We start from the raw sequence: 9527 nt of genomic DNA, 5'->3' as shown, positions 1-9527 counted from the left end.
GACTGTGTACAATGGATAGATCGTCTCCGCAAAGCGATTCGAAGACCGCTGATTGGTCAATCGCGCAGATCACGTCATTACCACATGGTCCCAAAAATAATTCCTTTGGACTGCGTGCGGAAGTATCGATAGCGATATCCGGTCACGTTGTGTACGCGGTAAATGGTCTTGGTTTGTGATCGGATCGCTCCGCTTTGGATCGAAAATTATCGAAACTCTGCAATTTCATGCATATTCACGCGACGCTCCGAAACCCGGAAGCCAATTGACTTTGTGCACGTTGCGATAGACTCTACAAAAGGGGGACACTTGTGTAAGAAAGCCACATTTTTATCAAACACATCGACTATTACTCTCAAGGTGGGGGCACAGGTCAAATGTGCCCACTTGGATCTGCTTCTGCGATTGTCAATACCAGAAAATTGGAATTTATGTCATCGATTACCCTCCTTTTGAAAATTGCTGCTCTAGAAATTTGATTTCAGATGACATAGATATTACTAGAATAAAGCATGGACAGTTATAATACAGCCTTGTCTGAACTACGCTGAATACTATCACATTTCCTTATTTTTATCCTGAATTCTGGGCTGGTAATCAGAGATCCATGAAAAATATCTTTGACATTAAAGTTCTAAGATCATTCTTTTTCTATTACTATATTAGTATTCTATTTTTGTTTGTATCTGCACATACATGCAGATTTTACAACACTCAAATTGATTTTATTTCATTTTCAAAGTTTGGACGACGGATACACTGGATGATAAGTTAGATGGTCCAGCCTTATCTGGGAATGACACGACGGGTGTTGAACACAGAAAACGTGCCGTGTACAAGAAACAATTGGAGTTTATGAAAGGTAGGTGTGTAAGAATTTTTTTGAGTAGAAAAAATTGCAAAGCTTCATGAGATAAAACAGATTGTATTCCTGCAGTGGCATAGCTGAAAAAAAAACCTTGTCAGGAATGGTAAAAAATCCTGAGAAAGGACAAATGTCATCCCTATTTAGAGGAGCACACGTCTTTTGTGACACCCCCCCAGAAAAAAAATCAGTATGTTGGCTGAGGGGGGAAGGGTGGACACTTTCCCCAGGTATTCATTTGTTGTGGTATTTGTCATCATTGGGGCAACCTCCCATTAGATAATAGGTTACCCATCTATGGTTAAACATAAATTTATTTATATTTTACAAAATGTTTTGTTGATATTTGTTAATTGGTATCATTCAATTGAATGGTAGATTATACTGCAAATTTCTCGATATATAAAAAATATATGAACTTCTAAAGAAAGCTTACACACACGACAAGCATTCATATTTTGAACCCTTAGCTAATATACTGTCCTTTGCATTGTTTTCATCCAGTATTTCTTATTGCAGCTTCAAGGAATTAATCCTGCCGGGTACCCATTCACTTCATCTGGGTCTAGTGATGCACAGTGTGGATGAATTTCGGGCTGAAGGAAAACACACTATGGCTAGGACTCAAATTCACGAACCTCTGTTTGAAAGGTGAGAGAAAGAACCACTAGACCACGACGTTATAAACCAGCTGATGTCATATCCCCACTTGTTCTTTTGTATTTTATTACAAGAAGTCGCGCTAATTTACATTTTGTCCTCTGAGAACTATAAAAAATGGAGTGAAAATTTATTTCAAAGACATGTCCACCCTAACAAAAGAGTTGATTTGATTAAAAAGAGAAAAATCAAACATAAAAATCGGATGAAAAATAAGAAAGGTATGACATTTTTAAGTATCGCTCATTTTCACTTAATAGTTACATGCACATCCAAGTCGGTATGCAAATGAGGGAACTGATGACATCACTCATTCACTTTTCTTTGTTTTTTGAATATGAAATATAATTTTCTCATTGTCCTATGAAATAAAGTTTTATTTTTTATTGTCAAATCTGTAAAAATTGAAATATTGTACAATTCAAACAATGAAAACCAAAACAAAAAGTGAGGGACATCATCGATTCCCTCATATGCATGTGGGTAAATTGTGTATATAACTATTTTGTAAAAAATAGGCGAAATTTCAAAATGTCATAACTTTCTTATTTTGCATCCGATTTTGATGAAATATTTTGCATGATGCTTGCCTGATTTTCTCTGTTGATTCAAAAAAACCTTTTCTGTGGTGGACTTGACCTTTAATGTGAAGATATGCATTGCTGGAAATAATGATATGATACTTGGGACATATCATACACACATGTATGAAAATATGAAATAATTATTTCATTTTATACAATAAGCCTAACAAATATTCCTGACGATCATGTGTATATTGGGTTAATTTTTTACCAAAATGTTGTGAAATTTCAAATTCAATAACTTTGTTATCAGATTTTAATGAAATTTTCAGCATGATCCTTTTCTGATTCATTCTCTCCCTACCAAAATCTCCCCTTTTGTCATGCTTTCTTTCTATGGTCCCCTTCATTCTCCTTATAACTATGTTATATGTAAAATGTAACCGGTCGTCCAACCAATTTAATTGAAGGGCTATAGGTACTCGAGACTGAAAGCTATGTGATATAATTCAAAGTGTACATCAGACAAACAAAAAACACTGAAAATTTCATCAAAATTTGTTGAGGATTAATGAAGTTTTGACGAATTAAAGTTGTTATTTTTTGGTAAAACTGTTCTCTGCAAGTCCTCATGAATATACAAGATCACAATTTATATATTTTTTGTATTATATGAATTTAAGTTTTGTCCAAGCTCGGTTGTAAAAAATTATGATTGACTACTGATTTACTGTGTAAGACAATAATCATATTATTTCTCACACATAGTTGAGTTATTCATTTGATTCAACACAACAAAAATAGAAAAGAAATAAGTGGGTATCTTGTATATATCATTTTCTATATATTTTGCAAAAATGGTCTCTATTTTTCTTCTGTTTTTTAGTGTTCCAAATTGAATAATTTTCTTTCCCTATTTTCATTATATTTTCTTTCTATTTGTGATATATTATTTATTTCTTAATGTATCATTATTGTATTTATGATAAACTTTTGGCGTGTTTCTACAGTAAATCATTAAAAACAGTTTATCTTTTCCGGACACGAATAACCTTATCATTCTTAAACTAACCTGTTTCTACAGACCTTATAATCTCATTAATTTGCATTTCGCGTCGCAAATACGGCGGAAATCGGAAAATTCAACCTATAACCTCACATTGCATTTTGGTATATCGAAAATTGCATCTCGTTAGGAAAATTTTCAAAATTCATGGTAGATCTCACTCATTGTAGCAGGTACACATTTTTCGCGATCAGCTGGACAGATTAAAAACGGCCAGAATATATGTATACTGTGAAATCGCACTTCTTGGTTCAAGCACTTAAGCCAGACACGTATGCTATTTTGCCCCATGTTTTTACAGAAAAGTAAAACGGATTAACATGGCAATAACCACCTCTCAGAGAGATGGTTATGAGAAACCGTATTTTGCGCGATGCAATTTATCAATAAACTGCATCGCGTCTGTTTCTACAGGAAAGTTATCCGGGATTCTGGATACTTACTGTAGGCGGGTAATACCTTTTAACAATTCTATGTAGAAACATGCCATTGATATATCTTTTTAGGTGAAAAGAAAAAAGAGACCAATTTGGGAGTACTATTTTCCCCCCTTTTGGGGATATTTCATTTCTTCTAGGTGTGGCACCCTTTATTCATTTGGCCATGTGAAGGCTATCACACATTTTGAGTTTAATCTTCGAAATTTGGTGTTCATTAGTTTGTTGTCCAAACTCTGTCTTACATGTAAATGTTTATAGGAAGATTAACATAATATTTATGTGGAGTGCAATCATTGATCTCTTGTGGAGTCGCACAGTCACATGTATTCATAATATGGTGCTTTTATGCCATACCTGTCAATACTCTTTTGTACTTGAACTTATTAGTAAAAAAATGTTTATTAATGTCGTTGAAATCAATTACACACAAAAGATTTAACATCAAGTTTATTGTATTACAAGTATCAGGTTTGTATGCAGAACAGTGGTTTTGCCAAGTACTCAATCCATGTAAAAAGCAATATGAGAGAACAGGTTTATTCTTGGAAATGTTAGTCTTCATTTGTTGTAATTTTTTAATAAAACTCTGTCTTGATGCATGTTTATTTTTAGATAACAAGATTGACAGAGTATAGATATCAACGAGTAGCTAAGTCATATATATTAATAACTTATGTGCTTTAATTATAAAGTCTATACTTGTGAATACTCTGTGCCATTTATGCTGTACTTAAACTTCTTATAGTAAAAACATTTTATTGACGTTCTTGAAATAAGTAACTGTTTTCATTTTTTTTCTTGTGTATATTTAATTATTAAGCCTACCACTAACCCCAGAGATATGCTGTTCACCATTGGTCTACCATTCACTGTACTTTATTGGCCTACTATACATTGCACATCGTTGTTCTACTGTCTACCATTCAGTGTAAACCATTGGTCTACCATTGAATTTACACTTGTGGTCTATAGTGAATGACCAATGGTGTTATTTGAATGGTTGACTAATAGTATAGTGTGTATGACAGTGTTGTATGGTAAATGGTAGGTCAATGGTGTGCGGTGTATGGTAAGCCAATGGTGTATGGTAAGCCTATGGTGTATGGTGAATAGTAGTTCAATGGTGTATGGTAGGCCAATGGTGTACTGTAAATGGTAGGTCAATGGTATACGGTGTATGGTAGAATGGTGTAAAGTGAATGGTCAATCAATGGTGAACGGTGTGTGGTGTACGACGAATGGTAGTTGAATGGTGTATGGTGAGTGGTGAATGGTACACGAATGGTGTACTTTGAATGGTACGCGAATGGTGTATGACGAATGGTAGTTGAATGGTGTATGGTGAGCAGTGAATGGTACATGAATGGTGTACGGCGAATGGTGTACAGTGAATGGTACGCGAATGGTGTACAGTGAATGGTGTATGATGAATGGTACGCGGATGGTGAATGGTACACGAATGGTGAATGGTACACGAATGGTGTATGTTGAATGGTAGGCGAATGGTGTATGGTGAATGGTGTAAGGTAATTGGTAGGCCAATGGTGTCCAGTGAATGGTGGCTGAATGGTAAATGGTAGGCCAGTGAATGGTGGCTGAATGGTGAATGGTGGTCAATGGTAAACCTGTCTATAGTGGCCATATGGTAGATCAATGGTGAATGGTGTTTGATCAATGGTATATGAATGGTAAATGGTGCTCATGAATATGGTAATAGTAACGTCCGAATTATTTAAATTAGTTTGAATGGTATACCATTGAGGCTTGAATGGTATACCATTGGTGTATGGTGGGTGCTGTGCGAATGGTATTCCAATGGTATATCAATGGTGTATGATAAATGGTAGTCAATGGTATACCATTCAATTTTTTTTATAAGTGATGAGTCGCGTTATAGGCATGATAGGAGCGATGTTATTGGAATATGTGAAAGACTATGTAAATGATTTGCGATTTTTGGATGTGATAATTATGTACATTATAACATATTAAAAAATATACAGGGGGAACCTGATTTCGTGGGGGTTCTGCCTATGGAAAATAATACACGCAGCACCCCCAGCACCCCCGCTTCCCAGGTCCCTGTTGACCGGGACATATTCTAGGCCTATAGGGACATTTCGTCATCATAAATTTATGAAAATGATGAAAATGATGACTTTCTTCCTATTCCTCGATCTTCATAAGTGCGATGTGAAACTAATATCGATATTCCTGTTTACAAAAAGTTATTAGGAATTCATGAAAAATTTATCATATTCATTAATCTAATAAGCCGAATAAAAGCGTAAAGTATTGTTTACGTTGAGGCCTGAATACTTAAAGGGGAAGTTCACCCTGAAGAAAACTTTGTTGTAAAAATAGCAGAAAAAATAGTAAAAAATATTGGTGAAGGTTTGAGGAAAATCCGTTAAAGAGTAAGAAAGTTATTAGAGTTCAAAGTTTTGGATTTGTGACGTCATAAACGAGCAGCTGCCCCATGTGTTATGTAATATGAAATGCATGAATTTCAAATTTTGTATGGTTCCTGATGACTTAATTTTGTTTTCTATTCATGATCGGGTGTGAAATGATTGGTCTATTGATATAAAAAAGGTACAGTGAAAACCATTTTCAATTTTCTAAGAAAATGACATTTCATTGATTTTTTACCATTCGCTATGTAGGAATGCTGCTCGCATATGACGTCACAAATCAAATAATTGAAATTCTAATAACTTTTTAATTATTTGATGAATTTTTCTCAAACCTTCGGCAATATTTTTTTTAATTTTTTCTGCTATTTTTACAATAAACTTTTTGTCAGGGTGAACTTCCCCTTTAACATTTACTCTTAAGAACTTTTGTAGGCCCCCTATTCATGAATAGGATTCATGGTTTGATATATTTTTAGCAATTAATGCGAGCGCAAATCGCGAGCCGAAATTGTTGATACACTGTCATAAAGGGAGATTAAGTAGTTTGTTAAAGAATTAATATAGAGTTATATACGTAACTCACCAATTAAAATGCGAGCGCGCAGCGCTAGCTGATATAGGCCTTTGTGTTGACAATCACACCTGAAAAGGGATATTCTTAGAATCTTATGGAATACGCAAAGGCAATAGGTAGCTTACTTGGCAAGTAAAATAATGCGAGCGCACAGCGCAAGCATGAAAATGTTAAACTGACATTTAACATGAGCACTAAAAGAAAAAAGAAAACCAATTTGTAAATCAAACAAAATAATGAAAGCTCTATGTCCGAGCTGAAATATATTTTGAATATTGACTTCAAAATTTGATATATTAAGCTCCACATTGAGCAAGATATGTAAATCACCTACAGTAATGCGAGCGCGAAGCGCGAGCGAAAATAGACATGAAAGATTAAAAATAAAATTATATTCCAAGTCTTCCGTCATCTTATTTCATTCTCTAGTCTTCGCCTCTTTTTATGTTTCTTTTTTTTCTTCTCTTCTCTTTTCCCTTCTTTTTCTATTTTTTGCTCCGCCAATGGGGGGGGGGGGCGGACCCCTCAGGCCCCCTGGATCCGCCTATATGCATATGGGTATAATACTCCTTATTTTTCTTTTTGTTTTAAAGCGTTTTCTCAAGTCAGTAAAAAGGACATTTTTTCTGCAGGTTGCCCCAAAATAGGGGGCCTGGCCGCGTCCCGGTCCCGGATCCGTCCCTGTTATAATAATCCCGACCTTTCGTTTGAGGACGCGGACGCTTATTTACAACGGTAGTTGACTTTGGAAGGGACTTTTTGGGCCCGTCATCATGGTCGTAAAACTCAGTCCTGCAATGCAAATTGTGTGACATGAGATTTTTTTTTCGTTTCGCATCTGCGACGGAAACATTCAATATGCGTTTCGTGTGCAAAATTCTGGTTGCTACTATGGTAACAGCGATTTATCCGATTGAGGACGACTTTCCAAAGCCACATTTGACTCCTCCTAGAGCTCGAGAGGCCGCCCGGGGGGCCCACTTCCATTGATTTATGGATACCAGTAGCGACCACCCGTAAAGGGGGACAGAGTGGGCAGGTACGTTACGTATATAGGCCTATGTAACGTTATAAGGGTGTCAAAACGATGTTTAAAATGCTGAAATAAGGGATATATATTCAATACTTGTAGGGTTTCACAAGCCAAATACTTGTTAAGAGATGCCTTTTCATAATCTGGAAAAGAATTGCTTCCCTTGTTTAGCATGTTTAGGGTACTTTTCGAAACCCCATGGTCGTGCCTGGTACCCACTCATCAATGGAAGTGGTCCCCCCGGAATTTGAATCTAATCCCCATTTCTGGGGAATGTAAAACATAATGCCCCTCACATCGTGTGCGAGAGGCATATCGTTTGTGTATAAGGAGTAAACAAAAGAAACAAAAGGAAACGAGTTCAAAGGTATCGCATATGATGTGTACATATCAACGCATGCGAAATGTTCGGCTGGAGAGGTTGATCTTATCCATGAAATCAATTGCCAGTGATCCACCAATAATCCACATTAAATGTAATATCGATTCGATGGACTGTAATGATCTATATTTAAGCCTTCATTCAGTAAGTTTTTCCTCACTCAATATGTTCTCGATTTGTTTGAAAAACCACTTTCTTCTCCATGTCATAAATCTATTTTAGGTCCTGCATTTTGAATATCCCCAGCCATCAGTCGTAATATACATTTATATAATATTGGATGGCCTTGAGGTTAATACAAGGAAATATTGGACGAGCTTTGCATAAATATTGGACGAGTCGAAGACGAGTCCAATATTTTGCAAAGCGAGTCCTATATTTCCTTGTATTGACCGAAAAATGGGACATCCAGTATTATGATTATTATTCATACAGAGAATTTTAGCAAATAATTTTTAACTTACCCTCCCGCCCTGAGACTCTGACTCTGCTGTATGATGGGGGGGACCTAAAGCTACGCACTTTGTTTTCAAACAATAAAAACTGTCCCAATTTTAATATTTCAACAAATTATATTTCACTAATTTGTGGCAAACATTCTAAAGATCATTAACCAAGTAGAAAATATCACAAAACTCACTAATACGAAAATCCCGTCGTGTTTTTCGAAAACTTCTTAATTTCGCCGCCCGATGTAGAAGGGGTCCTAAAGCTACGCACTCGATTTATCATGCAAAAAAATAGTATTTCCTGTGCCTCAATTTCTAAAATATATTCAAATTATTATAGGATAAAATGAAATTAAAGCAAATATAACTCCAAACTTCCTAACAGTTGTTGGTTTTCTCTGCATTTAGAGATTTACTGCAGCCTCTGTAGAAAAAATTTAATAGGAATTGTTCATCACTGCACTCTGCAGTCACAGTTCCACACACAGTGCGCATTTGCCATTGAAAACTGCATGCGCGCGCGATGAGTGGTGCGTACACTTCGGGAATTCCCCTTCTAGTCGTCCAATATTTTCAATATTGTGTCACCTCGGAAAAAATATTAGGCGAGTTCAACAAACTTTTTAAGTGGGTCGAGTGCACCAACAAAATAACACTTGTATTTGGGCTCTAAAATTGTCTGTATGAATAATAATCATGTATGCGGTACGGGTGTCGCGGAAAGGGATTTTGCACACGAAAAGCAGATTTGTAGGGCCTGTAATCCCCCTGTTACACAAAGCTTAGCATTGATCGTAGAGCAGTTTTCTACGTTTGATTCTATTGACTGTAATGCACAATCAATCTTAAAAATCAAGTGTATGATTAAGCGTTAACTTTCGTGTTAGGGGACCCTAATACTAGCGTCCGTGATGATTGCGAAAGGTCCCAATTGTAGAAGAGATTAATCTCTTGGCGATGGATGAAGTGAGTGAGAAGAAAGAGTCTCACGATCGATGCACTAAAGTACGTTCTTATTTACCCGGGCTTCATCTTCTATTTTTTAAAAACTTTTATTGTTTCGTACAAAAGGATTACGATAAAACAAATCAATAAAAATGGCGGAATCTTAAAATAT

Source organism: Lytechinus variegatus, chromosome 8, assembly GCF_018143015.1.
Source record: "Lytechinus variegatus isolate NC3 chromosome 8, Lvar_3.0, whole genome shotgun sequence".
NCBI classification, from domain to species: Eukaryota; Metazoa; Echinodermata; class Echinoidea; order Temnopleuroida; family Toxopneustidae; genus Lytechinus; species Lytechinus variegatus.
The sequence above is the reverse complement of the archived record's forward strand: the minus strand, read 5'-3'. Positions refer to the sequence as shown.